Here is a 17,771-nt window from a genome sequence, read left to right on the forward strand (position 1 = left end):
AGGCATTTATACATTCTGGTCCTTCATTTATACACGTTAAAATTTCATTTCAAATTAGGGAACTTTGAATATTTGAATACCTTTTTAAGACATCATATAGGGTTTCTAGCATAGTGTGCATCAAAGCCCTAGAAATGGCCATGATTTGTCAGGATTACACAGCCTGCAAAGTCAGAAGCAACTTGAAAGAAATGATTTCTGGCTTCAGCAAGGCAAAACTTAGTTTGATTATGAGCTACACATTCCTCTTTGGTTTTAGAGATCAGAACCTGACATTTTACTCAGGCTAGGGTCTGAACAGAGTTTTGTGTAATGGGAAAAGTGACAGTCCTTTTAAGTTTTACAAGTACATATTGTAATGCAGAGAGTCTATGTACAAGAGTTTGCCATGACAAAATCAATAATTTAGGCCATTGTTTTGACATGAATTAACAGAAATATCACATCAGACAATTTTTAGTCCCCTCATTGAATGTAGAGTCCTAAAAATCTGCTGCTTAAATCAGCACTCAGGGAAAACATAAATTCCCATGACTTTTTTTACAGTTGTATAAGTCCCAACAGATGTGAATGTGCAAAGTAAATTTATTGCTGTATTTTGAGGGACTGTCTCTTATTTTTAAATATTTTCTAACATTTAATCTACATCAATCTTTTTTATTTATTTATGTCAGCACTTTTCATTAACTACTGTGAAACAAGTTCTCATAAACCAAAAAGACAGGTTGTTCTGTTGTATAATGGTGGGTAAGAAAGATGGTAGAACTTGGTACTGGAACAATGTGGTCTGTTTGATTAAAATGTTATTTCTTTTCCTTTAGCCTTTAAAATAATGTTCTAAACATTAAAACAAAATTTAATGAACTTTGCACAGTGTTGATGGTTAATATTAGGTTGGTTAAAATTTCAGTAGATATATTATTTTTAAACATTTTGGCATTTATAGACATAAATTTATTAAACGTGTGGGACTAGATATTTTTCAAGACTCTTATCTGCTTTCATAATTAAAATCAAAGGATAATTAAATTTAATAAATATTCACTTCATCACTATCTTTTTGGAAAAATATTTATTTCTACAAAATAAGCTCCAGCTATATTTCTCTAAAAATACCCTATAGTGACTTTGCAACTTAGTCAACGTATTTTACCATTGTATGCTCTCACTTTGATCTTTTGTACTATCTAAATGTGCAACTAGGTTTGTTTTTCCTACTAATTTTTCTGAGCTATATTTCCATATTCTTGGGGGCACATTGATTTTGTATTGTCAAGTGATAGCACCGAAACATCACTCTCAACTTTCTGCACTTAACTGCAATATCATTTATTGATAAATGACAATGTATCTATCCTATATTGACAATGTATCTATCCTATATTGCCCAGAACAGTCCTCGTGTGTATTTTTGTCCAGCCTTAATTATCAATTATGTACCTGATCCTCTTTCACATATATCCTGGTTTCAATGATAAGAACATCTATTTTGAACTTGTCAGAACCTCCTCAAAATAAGTAAGATTCATATATTATAACAGAAATTCTCCCGCTGCCTCCTTCTGGAATTTTTCTTATTTTTTTTGCCCTTAAAACTATACTTCCTGTCTACTTCCAGCTGTGAGTAAACATAGACATAGATAAACATTGTTGATGCATGACCTTTGCCCAGATGTGATGGTAGGAGATGACACTGCATTGAGCAAATGAAGGAACTGCTGCTTGTATCAGCACTCACTCAGGAGGAAAGATCATTTCTCCTTTCTTGCTATTTAGCCAAGCATTTACTGTGGGGATTTCCAAAGACCTAGTATTAGAGTTTCTGTCAGAAAGTTGATGGTCATACACACATATCTAGAAAGCAAATAGTTTGAAGTCAGAGGGCATAACTCATTGCATTTATTCCATTCATGTTGTTAATTTAAGGTGTGCTTTCTATTTCAAAAGGTCAGGAAATATCAGTTTGATAGCTCATTCTTGTTATACCTAATATTTTCTTTACTTTACATGCAAACACATCCAAGAGCCCAAAAGAAGCAAAGGAAAATCAGGCAAATTTCCTGATCTTTGTTCAGTGCAAAAGCTGAACTTAGCAGCTCTGCTCATTCAGCTCCCGGAGAAATCAAACATCACAGAAAGTTTTGCCTTGCTGCATGGCCTTTCTGGCCTTACTTTTGAACAACAGAAGGTGTAAAAGAGCGATGAGGGCTGAAGCAGAGGTCATATTCCCTGGTGATACAAGCCCCTTACCTTGTGATTACCCCCAATGGTGTGCTAGAGCTGGCTCCTCCTGGCTTGGGAAAGCAAATTGTGGACACCTTTCTCTGAATTCAGTGACGTTTTGTTGGTATATGAAATCAGCATGGTGGGAACATTTATACAAAAGATATTGGCAAATACTACAAATCAAGGATTTTTTTTTCTTGAGGAGCCAACTATTAAACATTTACTAGAATACCATGGATTACCTCTCTCATTAATCTGAGTTTACTGATTATTTTAATTTACTGCGTTATATTTATGACCGATGATTTGTAGTTAACAGTGGAAGAAGATACCTATGCATTGTCTCATATTGTGCATGGATATTTTCCTTTGCACAAGTGGGATCATTCCTTTCCTATCTTTTTTGCACCTCACGTTTCTCACTTAATAATATATCCTGGGTGATTTTCCTAAGTCATCACATACAAATCTACTTCATTTTGTATTAACAACTACATTACAATCCATAAGTGAATAGCGTCACCAAAGTTTATTTACCCAGGTCCCTTTAGTTGAAAAAAATAGCTAGTTTCCAGTTTTTAGCTATTATAAAGAATGCTGTGTTGACAACTTTTTTCACACTCTACCTTTGTGTAAGCCACTTTTATATACCTATAGAAATATATAAAATGCTGAGTTAAAATGTAGGTACATTTTATATTTTGATTGATATTGTTAATTTGTGCTCCTAATAGTATGAGTACAATTTGGCATCATTCAAAGTATCATTTGAAATGGTAACTCTTCTCTTTTCCTGCTTCTCCTCTATACTCCCCACCCCATCTTATTTTTCTTTAATGGCAGGCTAGATCAGATTTGAGATGCAACATTAGGCATAGGTAATTTTCATCCTTACAGGGATATATTTCTAGTAGGAGGATAATATAACAAAGATAAAAATGTCAGTGTTCTTTTAAAAATTGCGTAAAAATTTTTAAAATCTCAGTGTTCTTTTAAATTTCAGCAAATAATTTTGAAGTGCTTACCTATGTAACAGGCACTATGATTAGAAGATTCTTTTAAATAGATTTAAAAGGCAGACGTGTTCCCTGACCTCACGTAGCTCACACTCTAATAGGAAAGCCAAAACAGAGTCAAATGTATTTGGCAATCCATCCACTCCCTACATTTGTTAGGCCATTCTTTCTGCAACACCCTGGTCTACTTTTCTAAACTCCTTTTAAACCAGTTGTTCTTGGATATGATCCCATCCTTCCCATCATGGGAATTCCCTTTCCTCTTTTATGTATTGTATCTCGTCTTCCCTTTTCTTAGCTTTTTTCCTTATTTTTGATACAGCATATCTTCCCACAGCTAAAAGGTGCATGGAAAGTACATTTTTTTTTGACACTTAGCTTTGTTAAAATGTCACTATTCTCCCCTCATACTTTCTATATCCTAGCTTGGTTAAGAATTCTGGTTGGAAATAAATTTCTCTTCGAATTTTATAGAATTTGTTCTATTATTTTCTAGCTTTCATTGTTGCTGTTGAGCAATCTGATTGGGAGCATAGGACCTCTAGTTTCTCTCTTAAATTTTAAAGAGATGTTTCCTTACCCTACATATTCTTCAATTTCCAAATGAAATGTCTTAGAGTGGATTTTTTGAAAAATTCATTTTGCAGAGCATTTGGTAGATCATTTCAATCTGGAAAATGATTACTGATTATTATATGATTCTTACAAAAATAAGTATGTCGATTAGAGCAAGATCGTGTTAAAATGATCTGTTCTAGGTGTTGGATAAAATAGGAAAGCCAATGATCCTAGGAAATAGTTTTGTATTGTTTTCTTTCATATTTTCTTCACTTCCATAGCCTGCCTTTTGGTAACTCTTCTTATCTAGATGTTGGAGCCCCTGGGTTTATCCTCTAATTTTCTTTTCTATGCTCTTATATGTTCTTTCTCTCTTTTTTTCATTCACTTTCAGGGAGATTTCTTCAACTTTTTATTCCCATCCTTGATTGATTTTTTAAATTTCTACTATCACATTATTAATTTCCAAGAGCTCATTCTCAGAATTTTGCCTTCTTAATGGCGTACTCTTTTTGTTTTAGGGAAGCTTAAAATATGTATATATATATATATATATATATATATATATATATATATACTATATATAAACATATTAACCACTCTAAAGATAGTAATTACAGATATTTTTCTTTTAGGTTTTCTTCTACTCCCTACACTGTATCTTTTTCTCGGCTTGCTTTTTGGGGAAGTCTTTTTTTTTTTTTTTTTTGCGGTACGCGGGCCTCTCACTGTTGTGGCCTCTCCCGTTGCGGAACACAGGCTCCGGACGCGCAGGCTCAGCGGCCACGGCTCACGGGCTCAGCTGCTCCACGGCATGTGGGATCTTCCCGGACCGTGTCCCCTGCATTGGCAGGCGGACTCTCAACCACTGCGCCACCAGGGAAGGTCCTACACTGTATCTTTTTCATTAGCAATTGTTTCAGACAATTTGGTCTTATTTCTCACGTTCAAGTTTGCTGTTTCCCTAAATTGTGTAGTGATCCTTGTTTCTCTGTTCATGTTTAGGCTGAAATACTCAAAAGCTAATTTTAAGGTCAGCATGCATAGCTGAAACTTATTTATTGGTGGGTATCATAAAAGGATTATTGAGTAAGAACCCAGCTGTTTTGTCAGTGACCTCAAATTGTCCTATCTGTAGCCATTTTTCCTCAGCTGGTCAATTTCCCCAAAGAGAAATCCTTTAATTCCTTGTTAGTAGGAGTGGAGAACTGGAGAGGTGAGGTGTAATATGAGGTCAGGCAGTTTTCTGAAAGCTTCAGGTATGAAAGGGGTTGGCAATCTTTTTGCCTGATGTCCCTAGAGTCAAGACACTCTTTCAATTCAGCTCTCCAGAAAAATCTTGTCTTCTGCCAGGCTCTACAGTCTGGGAAAGGGCAGATTTGAGATCTAACTGCTTAAACACATTTCTAATAATCCGTCTGTTTTTAGCACTAGTTCCTGAGTTCTGAGGTGTGAATTGTCTTGCTTCTCATTGGCTTCCCTTCCTGTGAACACTTCGGTTTTAGCATCCTCAGCTCTAAGGCAATCATGTCTTGTCTATACTCTCAACGTCTTCAAAATATTGTTGACAACTTTCTTCTGCTGAAACCTCTTTTCCTTTCTCTGGCCTTTTTTGTTACTGTCTGTTACTGTCATTTTACGGCCTTTTTTGTTACTGTCTGTTACTGTCATTTTATAGGTTATTGTAAGATAGGAAGGATAAAGACCTTGTTAAGTTGGCTACATTGAACCACAGAGCTTTCTAGTAACACACCATGCAGACAGAGCTCAGCTTTCGGTGGACATGGCCAGCACTCAGGAAAGCCAGAGCAGGCAGTGCTGTGGGAAATGCAGTTAGAAGAACACGTATCACTTCCTGCACTGTAACAGGGAGGTTCCTTCTCTCCTTTTAATATTCCCTGCAATAGAAAACATTTCCCATTTACCTGAAAGAGATCTTTCTTAACTTTCAGATGTATTTGTTTCTGTTATGAGTTATGCATAACTCATTTTAGAAAATTTGACAAGTGAAGAAAAATATAACCAAGTATATATTCATATCCTTTGTTCTAATCTTTCTTTCATTACTATGATTGTAAGATATCCAGTCTTTTGTAATGATTTCCCCATGCTCACTATATTTTCGGTATAGATTTTATTTATTGTAAGGGAAATACACAAAAATGTGCATATATACATTTTAAAGACAAATAATAAACATTTATGTACCCCCGCCATAGCTTATGAATTAAAAAGTATTTGCGTTATCTTATTGGCCAGATTATGAACTCCTTAAGGATATATAATATTGGAAACTTGGCTTTTCCAAGTATTTTACACTTAATGTATGCTTAATTTACTCGTCAAAATAAGCATATGAGGTAGATATTAGTATTAGCTGCCTTTTAGGTATTAGGAAACTGAGGCTTAGGGTGGTTAAGAATTTTGGCCAGGTAATAAAAGGCAGATATGGTGTGTATACATTATATGTCAGGGTACAGTGAAGAGGCCAACTCACAAAACAGTTATTTGAACAGAGCAAATTTACTATAAAGAACTGTTACCCAGGTATAATGGTTAACTAGGTCAGCAGTCCCCAACCTGTTTGGCAGCACGGACTGCTTTCATGGAAGACAATTTTTCCATGGATGGTAGTGGGGAGGATAGTTCAGGCGGTAATGGGAGGGATGGGGAGCAGCAGGGAGCGATGGGAGTGGTGGGGAGCAGTGTGGAGTGATGGGGAGCGATGGGGAGCGGTGGGGAGTGGTGGGGAGCAATGGGGAGCGATGGGGAGTGGTGGGGAGTGATGATGGGGAGCAGTGGGGAGTTGTGGGGAGCGATGGGGAGCGGTGGGGAGTGGTGGGGAGCGATGCGGAGTGGTGGGGAGTGGTGGGGAGCGATGGGGAGCGGTGGGGAGTGGTGGGGAACGATGGGGAGCGGTGCAGAGTGATGGGGAGCAGTGCAGAGTGATGGGGAGTGGGGGGGAGCGATGGGGAGTGATGGAGAGTGATGGGAAGTGGTGGGGAGTGGTGGGGGGCGGTGGGGGGCGGTGGGGAGTGGTGGGGGTGGTGGGGAGCTGTGGGGAGCGATGGGGAGTGGTGGGGAGCGGTGGGGGGCGGTGGGGAGCGGTGGGGAGCGGTGGGGAGCAATGGGGAGTGGTGGGGAGCGGTGGGGGGCGGTGGGGGGCGGTGGGGAGTGGTGGGGGGTGGTGGGGAGCGGTGGGGAGCGATGGGGAGTGGTGGGGAGCGGTGGGGGGCGGTGGGGAGTGGTGGGGGGTGGTGGGGAGCGGTGGGGAGCGGTGGGGAGCGGCAAATGAAGCTTCACTCACTCTCCCACTGCTCACTTCCTGCTGTGCGGCCCAGTTCCTGTATCAGTCTGCGGCCCGGGGGTTGGGGACCCCTGAACTAGGTAATTAAAAGGGTAAAAAGAAAATTCTATGGAGTTAAGGAAGTAGCAACTGTAAGAAACAGCTACTACCTCTAGCACTGAGGAAGAAAGTAAAGATAATTGGAATTATTACAACCTAGAAACTTAAAGGAAGGTCTCCGTGGTTCCAAAATGCAGATCTCTGAGGAAGAGGCACTGCTCAGCTGGCTTCAGTGTTTCTGACCATAAAGGAGGAGCTCTGTTGCCCTGGGACCCAGAACTCTGAGGAACAGGTGCCAGCCAGGTATTGGTGTCGCTGGGGAGCCTTGAGGAGGCTGGTTCTGCAAGCCTAGAACAAACTGCGAGTTGGACTAAGCTGCTGCTATGGGCTAGAACTGCTGCTACCAGGGTGACAAAGTGTGGCTGGAGGGATGTTCACAAGAACTATACCCAGATAGCCGACAAGAAATGTACAGTAAGAGGCAAGAAGTAGCTTCTTCTTCCTCCTCCAGCCTCCTAGTCTGCCTCTATCGCCCTGTATCGGCAGAGTCTAACATGGAGCCACCTGGCAAAGCAGAAAGAAGTATGGCTGGTGAGTCTTTGCTTCAGCATCACAAAGTCAACAATAGAAGGTTGGATTTAGAGCTGAGCGACAATAACCTAGTAACTGGCATATTGGTGCAAAAACTGAATTTATAATTGAGGTAAAATTTGCATGAAGTGAAACACATTGTGCTCAGTGTGAAAGCGCTGAATAGATGGTTGGTGAGTAGACCATCTACAAACACAGGTGAATAACCTCTGATTAAGTAGAGAAGCATTTAAATAAATAAGGCTGGCAATTGAAAGACCGATACTGAAAAACAGGCTCACAATAGTTAGAGAAAAGGTCTTCAGATGGTCTGACCTCCCCAAAAAGCCCTCAAATCATTTTCTGGGTGACTAAAACAAGTGGCTTTGACTTGGCCAGCTCCTATTTCCCACTATTCACTAAATGAACACACTCCTGGCTGAATATAGTCTGTGTTTATTCAACTGCTCTACGTTGTCGTTTTTAAAAGTTTGTACTGATGAAATAATTAAATGTACAGAGGATTCTGCTTACTGGAATCCCTTTGGGATATGGTGGCTTGAATCTATTAACTAACTCACATAGTGACAAAGAGCCCTGAAAAAAACATATTAAAGAGGCTTCTTTCATTTTATATTTCCTCATCCAATTCAAATTTTGCATCTGTAACAAGTACATTCTAAATCAAGATGAAGAGGGTATTTTATATATAAAGATCTTGGCTAACCTTCAGTAATTGCTCTTCGTTGATTTAACAGAAGTATAGCTCCTTTGACTTTGTTTGGTCTCTTGGGACTAAGCGCTACAGAGATTACTTGAACTCTCAAGTTCAAAGCTCAAGTGGATGTTGTGTGTAAATGCAGAATCACATGGAACAAAGTGGTTTTGGAGTCCACTGGGGAAGAACCCTGAGCTCAGAATTGGTTCCTTCTGAACAAGCCCTCTGAGAAACCTCCTAAGACATCACAGTTACCCAATGCTGTGACTTGTAGGACAGAGCCACTGGCCACTGCTTCAATAGGGAATAATTATAGGAAGTTACCAAACAGCACAAAAGCTCTAGGAAATAGCTTTCCATGAAGAGATCTGAATATCATGAAAGTTTATGTAATATCAGATTCTAGATAATATCTTTCATTCTTCAAACTAAAAATAGTGCTTCTTACAAATATTTTTACATGACTATATATATATAATTCTTGGTGAAAATAAAAAATATTTTAATAAACATATTTTATAATTTGGAATTTATCATCTTCTTTTCCCCTTTTGTACTTATTGTTTTACTGATGTACAGGATTGGATCAATGCCAGGCTCAAGGCTGGCACCTAATAAACATTTGATTGATAGGTGGATTGATTGATTCTGCCAACCAAAGAAAACAATGGCTGATATGGCTTTACTTAATATGTCTTTCAAATAAGACAATCTGTGACTATAATATCAGTTTTTACCTCCAATAAAAATAAATCAAGGTTACTTGAAGAATAAGATTATTTTGGGTTCAAAGGAAGTCTTAATTTTATAAATAACACATCATTCCAAAAATTACTCAAAGAAAAGTGAAGTGATTTGGTTTGCCTTATTCATTAAGTATCAAGATGAATTCTATGTTAGCCTAATAGATAAACTGTTATTTGCCATAAAGTTTTTCTTAAAAGAAAATTGAGGTTAAAATGGGAATCATGTATATAAATAAAGCCGGCTTCATTATGACACATATTTAGTACAATAGCTAGCGTGGTTCATACAAATCTATATTAGAGAACTGCTTTGTTCAGTGTATTCATAAATCATCAGGAATTGGAAGTTAAAATTAAACCTAATAATTTAACAAATAGTATAAAATAAGAACATATAACAAGCACAGAGAATGATAGAGAGAAAATGAAAGCAGTATTTCTCTGATGAAAAAATACATGCATAAATTGATTGGATCTGCTTGGTCTATTCCAGCTGGTACCAGCACATTTCATATTATGATGATGTGCTGTAATGGAAACTTTGGAATATTTGGGGCGTTCACCTAGGGCTCTTTCCTCTCCTTCTTTTACATAATTCTGATTTTGACTTGGTCTGTGTCAGTCCTCTGGACTTGATTTTGGGAGATGTATAAACAAGACATTTATTCTGTAGGGATGGAAATCCACTGAAAGATTTTAATATAGGGGAGAGTCCTGAAAGATTTGCATTTTGGAGTGATTTGCCTTCTATTTTGGAAGTGGATTGTAGGATAGCCTGGAGGCAAACTGGCCAATTAAAAAGTTATTGTAATCCTAGAAATGATAAGGACTTGAAGTAAGGCAGGTAGAGAAAAAAATGGAGAAAACGAGACAAACTAAGACTTTGAAAGTGGAAGTATTTACAAAAACATGGTTCCCAACTAGAAATAGAAAGTGAGAAAAGAAGAGGCTTTTAAGTTGATGAAGAAGGAATCTAAGATAAAAGTAAGCAGTTTTGAGGTTTTTGGTGTTTTGTTCTGTGTTGCTACCCGTGTTATATACTGATGTACCTATTCCAGACTAGTGCCTGGAACATAGAAATCATTCAATAAATATTTACTGAGAAAATGAGTAGTGACTTAGGAACTAGATGGATGGTGGTGTCATGAGAGATATAACAGCAGGAACCAAGTTGGGACATGAAGAACAGTGAATGTTTAATTTGAGAAATCTTAAGTTTTAGGGAACTTAGAAATATTAGCTTAGAAATACTGGTCATCTAAAATAGTTTTAAACCACATGATGGAGAAAGGCATGGGTTGAAGCATCGGAAAGTGATTAGCATATCAGATTGGTTAAAGTGGTGACCATGGTTCAGATTATCTTGGAAACATATGATGACTAGAAGAAGTAAAGGGCCAAGGATAAATCTCCAAGGAATTCTAATATTTCAGGAGTGTAGAGGGGACTAGAAATTGCAAGTGAGCGTAGGTGTTCCAAGAAGTAAGAATAACGGTGGTGTACGACGTCACAGAAATCCAAGGTAAAAGGGTTGCAAGAAGGAAAACTTGAACAATATTGTTAAATACTTGAGATACGTTCAGCAGAATTAATACTATATATGTGGCAACTATCTGGTTCATTCTTTCATTCTTTCATCTTCATTTATTTAATGAGCTGACATTTTGGACTATGTACCGGGCATTTAATTAGGCATTTTGCTACAGACTGGTGCTATAATGTTATACAAGATGGACATGGTTCCTGCCCCCAGATACTTTACAATCTAGTGAAAAACAGATAAAACAAGTAGAGAAATATGTGAATGGCATTGTTTTATTTATGAAACTTATTATGAAATAATGTATTTTATTAAGAAAATGATAAGATATTATAATAGAGTTATGAAGGGATAGAGAGGTCGTGTACATCAGATAGAGTAATAAACAAGATTTTCTCTAGGGAGCTAGCCTTCAAGCTGGGAGCTGAAGCATGAGAAAGAGCCAACCATGCAAAGGTCAGATAGAAGAGCATTCTGGGTTGAAGGAAAAATCAGCATAAAGGCCCTAAGTCAGAATGTGCTTGGTGAGTTCTAGAAAATGAAAGCTTGGGGTTGCTGGAGCATTGTAGGCAAGGGAACAAGTGCTGGGAGGTGAGGTCAGAGACATATAAATCCTTCCCTGTAAGGATTTATATGTCAGGTTAAGAAATCTGCATTTTATTCTAAGTACAAGAGGATCCCATCATTTCATAACATTTTAAACATGATCGTTAAGCTGCTGTTATGAGGAGAAAGGCTTAAAAAGATTCAAGATTGTAAGTGGGAAGACTGGTTAGAAAATGGTGGTCATTGTCTAGATGAGGCGATGGTAGATTAGACTAAGGTGGTCATAATGGGGAAATAGAAGATGGATAGATTTGAGCTCTATTGTGGAGTACAGCTCATAAGGTGATTAAAACACTGACTGAGAGCTAGATTCAGTTAAACCAATTTGCCACGTTTTTGAAAGCACATTTCCAAATGCCAATTTATAAAACCTTAGAAGAAAAGTTAGTAGATACAGAATGAATGGCTGGTCTGGACAAGAGGTTCACGGTGGAGACCAGGGCAACACAATGGAGGCCACTGAAGGCTAGTGGTGAAGAGGTAAACCAGCTGCTTCTAAGAGGCAGGCTGAACTGAGCATGGGTCACCCTCACAAATGACTGAATAGATGACTACCTCCCCACCCATCTGTGCAGCAAATTCCAGCATAAAATAATCAATCTAATGGACTTTCTTTGACTTTATATATGACTATTTGAAGTCTGTTGAATAATACTATATTGCCCAACAATTTATCAATACTGTAAATCTATGCTTTGAAAAATCTGTTTGACCTCCTTATCTGCTCATCAGTGTTTTACCTGCTCAGCTCCCTTTCTCAATTCCTTCAAAGACTACTCCAAACATTTCCCACTTTTCCTAATGTTCCTACCGAACTTTCTTTTCTCTCTTTGTTGGTGTTCCAACAAAAGACTTTGGGTATGATGCTGATCAATTTCTTACCTCACTAACTATAAAATCATCTGTACCACATCCATTCTCTTATCCTTCCTTATAATCTCAGAGGCCGATATGTTCCTCTTCCTATTCAAGACCAACAAGGTCATCTTTGCCCTTAATTCTACCACTTTATGACCCCTTAGGGATATTGTTCCAATGGTCATATCCTCTCTTTTCTATCTGTAAATGCCATACCCTATCAGGCCCTGTTCTTCAAACAATAATCATCTCAAGTCTTTCTCATCAATGAAAACAACCTTCCCCCTTAATTCAAATTAAATTATTAATTCCTTCAATCTGCATCCAAAATTTTTGAGAAACATATACAGACACACACACACACACACACACACATATATATATATATGTATTCAGCCACAACCTGATGCTATTTGCTTCCTGCTCATACCCACTGCTCACATATGATCTTGCTGCAGTCAGTAAGGGTTCCCAACTCCCAAATGTAATAAGTGGTTTGTGGCCCTTATTTTGTCAGTTTTTTGCTGCAAATTCTTGACTCTGCAAATCCTCTCCTTTCTGTTTGAAATTGTTGAAGTCTTTGTATTCTATGATACTAGTATCAGATTTTTCAGTCTCCTCTGTCACCTCATTTTTGATATGTCCTTGAAATGGTGAGGTTCCCAGCCTTGGACCATGACCTGTTTTATTTTATACACTATCTTTGGGTTACTTTATATGGTCTCAAAGTTCCAATTATCACCTACATATGGCTGACCCCCAAATTATATATAATCTCTTCCTTAAGCTTTAGATTTCCAACGGACCTTACTATCTTAGTATATCTTAATAACATATTTGCCACACCTGAACTTACTATCTCCCCTAAGCCTGCTTTCTCCTTTATGTAGATACTATCTTAGCTGATGGCCTGTCCATTGACCAAGGTTATGAGACCAGAGAGTAACTCATGATGTCTCCCTCATCCTTATCACTAACCACATGCAGGAGTTTCTATTATGGATGTCTGGGCTCTGTTGCTTCCTTACCATCACTGCAGCCACAGCTCTAGGCCAGCCCCCCATTATCTCTGAACCAGAGTAAGAGCCTCCTAACCATGACTCTTACCTCTAGTCTTTCCTACATTCTTCCTTCTCCTGGACTGTTCATTCCACTACCAGCCCCCGCCATCACCCAGAGCACACCTACTCCATGGCCTACACAACAGGGCATCTAAGGCTCTCCATGATTCGCCTGGGGACTTTGATTGTACCTTCATCCTTTGCTACTCTCTGCCTTCCTCTTTATGCTGCCATAGCCTAAATTGCTTATGTTCCTCAAGAAGATGATCTCCAGTTGTTGCTTATGGTTTCCCTCTGCTTGTAAAACCACTTCCCACTCTTCATATAGGTCAGAGTGCTGGTATCTATCATCTCTAAGACAATTTTCCAACCCTTCTTATCATGTCCCAAGTCTGTTTGTATCTTTTCCCTGTATTTTCTATAATACCCTCTGTAGAAATGTATTTCTTTACTCACCATATTAAAATATGTAGTACACACACATCTTTACCAATTAGAGTGTAAGGATCTTGAGGGTAGGAGTTGTGCATTTTTCCCAGAAATTTTACAAGTTGCCTAAGATATGACGAAGTCTCAAAAATATTAATTGATTTTATTTATTTATTTTAATTTTAATTTTATATTGGAGCATAGTTGACCAACAGTGTTGTGTTAGTTTCAGGTGTACAGCAAAGTGATTCAGTTATACATATACATGTATCTATTCTTTTTCACATTCTGTTCCCATTTAGGTTAGTACAGCATATTGAGCAGCATTCCCTGTGCAATACAGTAGAAAAAAATATTAATTGAATAAACACATGAATAAATGAATCTGTGGTTGCTAAGGCTCTGGGTAAATACTCTGCCAAAAATACCAACAAAACAAAAAATTTTCTGAGTACACTCTGATCCCTGCCTTTTCACAATTAGAGGCTCATTCCTTCAGTTTATGCTTTTATCTCATATTAAAAGCCTCATGGATGGAGTAGGCACTTAGGGTCAGAAGGAAAAGCAGCTGGGGAAAAGAGATGTTCATGTGGAGAGTTCTGACTCTTAGGGTAGTTGTATTAGCCCTAAAAGCAGCAGCACTGAAGGAAAGAAATATTTGTGAAATCCTAGTGTATGTGGAAGTGTGTTAGGTAATGCATTTTTCACCGGGTGAGTCGAGAGACTGCAGGATCACAATCACACTCCTCCTAGACTGTTGCCTTCCTGACTATTTTATCTAGGCAAACAAGGTTCAAGAATATTATTTGTTTCCTCTTGATTGTTAGCCATTGACATTAAATTTTAAGCAGCCCAAAAGGAATGCAATGCCCTACTTCTTTTGTCCCTTTTTGTTGGGCTTTCTATAGAACTGTAGATTCAAGGATAGGCCAATGAAACGATGTGTCACAGACAGACCCAGACTGACTCACTGACCAACTGGCCGCAGGATCAGAATGTGTAAGTTTGAAGGAAAGGGATAAGAAGGTAGGAAACTAAGCAGAATTCAAGAAGCCGAGTACCTGCACCTAAGAAATATATGTACACATATCTGGAATGAAAAAAAAATCCTCAGTCTGAAAATATTTAGTCTTAAGTGTCTACACTAATCAATAAAAAATGTAGGACCTGTGTTAACTAATGTCTTCACGGAGGCTCCAGTGCCCCTCCTTCCTGAGTCCCAAACCTTACCATAAATGGCACTAATGTCATGTATTCTGTCTATTAAATTTAGAAAAGAATTGTTCTGTCTACCTGCATGAAAAATTCATTGCTCCCTGTACTGGAAGTGGTTTTGTATTTAATATAGTTATATCTTACTTGTCAAATTGCTTTTTGGGTTAAGAAATTTTTTTTCTAATTCCCTGCTTTTATTTATGATCTTATTACATTTTTACCTGTTGATGTTTATTTTGTATTTGACGCTCAGTGAATTTTCTCTGGGCCTGCGTTTTTAGTACTGGCCGATGTTTTATCACATATTGATTCCCAATATTTTACACTGACTCACTGTTGATATGAGGATCACACTGGGAAGTAAGATGTTTACATCTCGCTATGAATAGCAGATAAATGAAATAATAAAGGTTGCCAAAAGCTGAGGAATAAAGTAAGCCAGTGCTTGTTTGCTCTCAAGGATATATTGCTGTGGAGCTTAGAACCAGCTAACTTCATAATGCACAGAGTGAAATGGTTCTGGGCAGCAGGCTACTATTTTAGACATTTGAGATAGTGAAAAAAAATTTTGCAAAAAGCACTATTCAGAAGAGAATGCTTAATATTGGTCTATCATAAAGTACTTTATTGAAAATAAAAACCTGACTATTTTGGGCTTTGGAGTCTGACTGATTAAGTTTGTATCTTCTCGCTGCTTTCCAGTTCTGTGACCTGACCTTGAACAAGACATGTAGCCTGTCAGTGTCTTGGGTTCCTCACATATAAAATGCAAATAGTAATAACACCTCTGTGATTGTTACGAGGAGCAATAGAGTTAATGCAAGTAAGCATTTAGAACATTGCCTGGTGCATAATGTGTGTGATAAGTGTTAGCTATTGTTATTCCTATTATAATTAGTCATAAGGGAATTGCCTAAATAAAAATCCCATAAGTAGAGGCATGTTCTTTTAACCTTATTTCTGTAAATTTCTTTTGAAATAAGCGCCTTATTTAACCCACAGGATATAATCAATTGTCTACTTCTTCTGATTCAAGAACTCACATATCGATTTTATCAGACTAGCCTCAGTTTTCCAGGTAGAGTTGAATGCGTTCTTTGGTCTCTCAAAGAACTTCCCTCACACTCTCTTGTGGCACTAACCATAATGTATCATAATTATCTGCTCACTTATCTTTTTCCCCAAGTAGGATGTTGATTCCTTAAGGACAAAGGCAATATATTATCCTTATTTTTACCTCTAGGATTGAGAAGAAGGCTTAGTAAATAATGGCTGTTCATAATATATTAGCTGAACAACAGATAACTGTCCCTAAATGAAATGAGCTCCTATATTGTGCTGACTTGGACTGTCCTTTTTCCTGACCCCTTTTCTATATTAGGTATTAATTTCAAGTGCTCTGCATTAACAGGTATTAGTTTTTTTTTTAATTTGGTTTAACATGATAACAAAGTTTAAGATAAAAAAGATGATTGCATAGGTATATTCTGTAGCTCTCTTAAAGTACAAGCTGATTGTGACCCAATCCTGGCTCGACTGTGTAAACTTATCAAAGTTCTTGTATTCTGTTCTTTACGGTGAATCTATTTTTATACCCTTCAAAGTAGTAGTGAAATACAGGTTTAAAAAAGGGAACAAATAATTAAATATAGCCTTTACTTCTCTAAATCTGTATCTGAAAGAGAACTTTTACTTCTAACCAATCTGCTGATTTTGATATCCTGACTTAGGGTAGTGGCCAGTGAGAAACTTGTCTGAAATGCAGACCATTCCCAACATATGGAAGATGGTAACTGAAAGGACCAGATCAAGCAAGTGACCTTCCTATACAGATATTAATGGGCAATTTCAACCAGAGACTACTCTAATGTTATGATGAAACAAAGCACTATGAATTTGGATATAATCTCATAAATTAACTGATGTTGACCCTAGCAAGTTACAATCTAGGTTCAGTATGTATTAATTCCTGACAGCATTCCCTTAAAGCTCAAACACCCTCTTTCTACTTTGAAGGGGCTGGTGGCTCCGCATTCCTACATGTAAGGAAGAAAACATCCATTATTGCTCTCCCAAGACTCTTCCTTGGAGTTTGTTTTCGGCAAAGGCATGTGTTAAAACTTATCTCACTTCAAAAGTGAAATGCCCCAACCAGCAGACACAGAATTTACCTGTGTAACTATAATGACCAGGTTTTAATGAGACATGATCTTCAAAATAAAAAAGGGAAGCTATGCTTATTATGTTTAGTCGAATTTAATATGCTATAAAGCAATAATAATAAAAGTACTTTTGAGGTAATATAGGAAATCCATACACATACAAAGACATCAATACTAACTATGCCATGCTAAAATATATATAGATGTACATAATATGTATACATTCTGTAAATTAAGGTTAATAGCTAGTTGAATTAACATTTGGCTTTATTCAGTGTTTGGTTGCCAGCTGCTTTTCTTTTGTACATTGTGATTAATTTCACTGTCACCAGATTTTATGTTACTGAAAGAGTCTTTGACTGAACCTAGTAGAAACCAGGAAGGGGACTAGGAACCCAAGTTGTTGGAACAGCCTCTATTGTAGTCTGATCTACTCACTAAAATTCTATGGTCAGATAAAAACCATGAAAGAAGAGTAAAAATAATGACAGCATTTTTTGCTTTTCAAATGAAACTCTTACCATAGTGCTTCACTTTTTGAAATACTTTGTTTGTTCTGTATTAATGTATATTGCCAAGCTCTTAAACTTCTGAGAAAATGAATTAAAAAAGATGTGCTTTCTCGATTGGTATGTGAGAAACCCCATGGAATGTGTAATACAAAAAGCTACATAGGCAAAATGTTTTATAAGCATGTTTAAAAGGGGAATCTATCCAGCC

Source organism: Delphinus delphis, chromosome 11, assembly GCF_949987515.2.
Source record: "Delphinus delphis chromosome 11, mDelDel1.2, whole genome shotgun sequence".
Taxonomy (NCBI): domain Eukaryota; kingdom Metazoa; phylum Chordata; class Mammalia; order Artiodactyla; family Delphinidae; genus Delphinus; species Delphinus delphis.